The sequence below is a fragment of the Setaria viridis genome, chromosome 1 (genome assembly GCF_005286985.2).
Source record: "Setaria viridis chromosome 1, Setaria_viridis_v4.0, whole genome shotgun sequence".
Lineage (NCBI taxonomy): Eukaryota > Viridiplantae > Streptophyta > Magnoliopsida > Poales > Poaceae > Setaria > Setaria viridis.
This window is the reverse complement of record NC_048263.2, coordinates 13,371,924-13,375,731: the sequence shown is the minus strand read 5'-3', so window position 1 is coordinate 13,375,731 and position 3,808 is coordinate 13,371,924.

Below are 3,808 nucleotides of genomic sequence, written 5' to 3'. Positions count from 1 at the left end.
CCAAACAACTGGTTCAAAAATGCAAAGGTTGTCAATTCTTCACAAAACAGCAACACGTGCCGGCCTACAAGCTAGTCATAATACCTCCAACATGGCCATTTGCCTGCTGGGGGCTCGACATGATTGGCCCGTTACCAACTGCGCCAGGAGGATTCAACAGAGTACTCGTGGTAATCGACAAGTTCACCAAATGGATCGAGGTCAAACCGGTCACTTGCCTCAAGGCAGACCGAGTCCTCAACTTCTTGGATGAAATCGTACATCGCTATGGTTTTCCCAATAGGATTATCACAGATCTTGGGTCAAACTTCAATAATCACGACTTTTGGGAATATTGCGAGAATAGCAGCATCGACGTCCGCTATGTCTCGGTTGCTCATCCGCGAGCCAACAGTCAGGTCGAGCGTGCTAATGGCATGATACTCGATGCTCTGAACAAACGACTACATGACGTCGGCAACACCAAAGGCGGCCGATGGCTCAAAGAGTTACCCAATGCCTTGTGGGGCCTACGTACCCAACCATGCAAGACTACGGGACTATCACCCTATTTTCTGGTATATGGCTCGGAAGCCATATTACCCGCCGACATAATGTGGCAATCACCATCCGTTGAGCACTACGACGAAGAACTTGCAATAGAAACATGACGAATGGATATAGACAGTTTGGAAGAAACAAGATGCGCAGCACTAGTGCAATCTGCCAGATACCTTGATAGTTTAAGGCGTTATCACGACCGCAACGTCAAGGAAAGATCTTTCAACTCGAGTGATATGGTCCTTAAACGTATTCAAGACACGTCAGGATTACATAAACTCAATTCACCAAGGGAAGGTCCTTACATTATATCAAAGGTTACAGGACCTAGATCTTACAGGCTCCAGGAGCTCTCAGGAGAACAAGTGCCAAATTCTTGGAATATCGAACATCTCTGTCGCTACTACCCATAGCAGCACCCAAGTAGTCGCTTCAAGGCCGCTACTCGGGCCAACTGCCCGACTACTAACTTCAAGATAGCTTCAACATAAGTTCTCTACCACAAGGATCATCGCCCCGATACAAATCTCTTCGTATTAATCTCTACTGAAACAAGAGTACATCATGTTATATACGAGTACAAGGACTCGGCTTACACAAAGGCTACAAGCAACTACCTACTGGCGGGCTGCATTTACGCCTCAAGCTTTTACTATATCACAAGGCCACTTAGGTCTGCTGACCGCAGGATGGGCCCACACGCAAGGAAGCTGCGCAAAATGCAGCCACGCCCAGGTACCCTACCGAAGGCAACGCCAGGAACTCCAGCTGCGCCACTGCCTTGACAGCAGCAACGCCAAATCCGCCAAGACACGCCTAGAGGGAACCAAGGCTGCTCTTTTGCTAGCATTGCGGAGCCAATCTACTCTACGGCCGCACCTCCACCTCTTTCAGAGCGGGATAAAGACCACGGCACTCATCACCCATCACTCGCGAGTTCCAGCGCGTACTCCACTAGATCACGAGCTGCAAGATGAGGCGTGCGACGAAACCTCCTACGAGGATTCTTCTAGCATCGCGGCTATCCCTACAAGCGCAGGAGTCTGTGGAGCGAAGGTGGCCTCAATCTACGAGGAATCTTCTAGCACCGGTGCACTCTTTGATGGCTCTCTACACTCAAACAGAAGCAACCGAAGGCAGTCCATCCTACTCAGGAACTTGAGTTGGTCCGCCCACCAGATGGCCCTATTTATAGCCGAAAGCCACAACTACCACCGGCCCAAGAGTTACTATACACCCGTGATCAATAAGTCTGACAACTCCTGACTCTGCCCACGTGACCGCACTTATACCATACCAAACAAAAGAATGCAGTACACCCGTGCATTCACAAAGGACAAAGGAGTACAGTATACCTGTCCCTCAAAAGACAAGTACTCAAATAGCATTACGACTTCTCGACACTCAGGACTACTACAAGCCAAGCATGGCCTACATGTCGGGGGCTTCAAATACTCCGACCTCAGGGTCGGGCAAGGCGGAGTTTTCACCCTCGACGAGGTCAGGCTTAGCCGACCCCAAAACTCAAGGTCGGGCGAGGTGGAGTTTTCACCCTCGACGAGGTCAGGTTGAGCCGACCCCAAAACTCAAGGTCGGGCGAGATGAATCCCCTCCCCAGAGGGTCGGGCCCAGCCGAGTCGCAATACTTCGGGATTCGACAAAATGGAGTAAAAACTACTCTTCGCAATACAATGACACAACAAATCCAAAGGCTTGGCATTTCAAAATATCAATGTACTCGAATACACAAACAACTCAAAGCTCTTCTAAGGAGACAAACTCCGACATCTTGGATGCAATAGGCTCCACCTCCTTGAGGTACTGCACATAAGCCTCCTCTGTGCAGTTGCAAGCCACGCCATCACCAGCTGCCGCCAAGTCTGCCCTCGGGTAGTAGGACTTCACAACCGCAAGAACCTATTTGCAAATAGTCTTGCAAAGTCCCGCCACTTTACTCGGGGCAGCCCTTAGTCGCTCTACTAGCGATTGCGGTCCTGCACCTTCCTCCACGGGGGCTATGGCATTCACCAAGTCTTCGGCCGCTCCAGACAGCTCTCGTAGTTCGCCCCGAAGTGTTCCCAAGGTCTGGGCCTAATCTCTGCATGCCACCATGGCCATGGCAAGCATCACGCCATTTTGCATCTTTCGGTCCCGCTGATGCTCGCAAGCAGCCTGTGCTTCCGCGAGCGCGGCTTGAAGATGTTCAGCTTCATCTGCCACTCGGTCATGAGCGTTCCTCCAATCGATAACTTGGCTCCTTGCAGCCGCTTCCTGCTTCTTGAGCTCTACAAAGCAAAGAACTCAGGCCACAGCCAACTACAGTTGGACACACCCAAAGTATTCGCAATGCTTACCTTGATACTTCTTGTTCAAGGACTTGTAGCGGCTCTGCAGTTTTTCCTGCAAAACTGCGTGATCCGCGCGTTCCACGGCAAAGGACTTCGCCCCAACTTCATGCACCCGAAGAGCTTCTGTCAGTCGGGCACATTCCTACTCCTACTGATGGCTTCTTTCCTGAAAACATCCAAGTAGGGTATGGCGAGTTTTTAGCCTCACAGCAACTCGGGTCATGCAACAACATCAACAGGGAAATCTACCTGGAAGCCCCGGAAAACATCAATGGCCCTCTGGAACTCCAAGTCAGAAGGCAGTCTAATTACTGGTTTTTGGGTACTCTCCACAAGATGAGGAATCGTACCCAGAGCAGCACCTACAACATTTACCATGTCAGCTATCGACTACGACTACAATAAACAGACTACAGGCACTTACCTGGAGCAGTTGCTTGTTTGGCTTTTCCAACATCTACTATGGCCAGCAATCCGCCAGTAGATGATGGTAAAGCAGCGCCTCCTGAGCCCGACGCAGTGGCGGGAACCTCCACTGAACGAATTACGTCTTGAAGCATCGACATAGTAGCTCCAAGACGACCGGCGTCAACCTCGTGTACCTCTTCAAAAGTCAAATCCTCCAAGGGAACAGATATTGTAGCCGGGGGATCTGGCACTACCCCTGTCTCTACAGGGATAATCTCCTCTGCATCTCTGCACCAAAAAGTGTCATTACATAATTTTAAGACAACCCAACGTCTTTCAAACAGACAAGAAAGCTCATCGGGTTGAACGTGGAGGCAGTCGCACACGCTTCTTCTCGGCAACAGGCGGCCAAGTACTAGGAGCCGTGGGAACAGCCGCCGTCACCGTCTTCTCACCAAGACCTACAAAACCGAAGTCAAGACTACAGTACTACTCAAATGAATACAATCGGA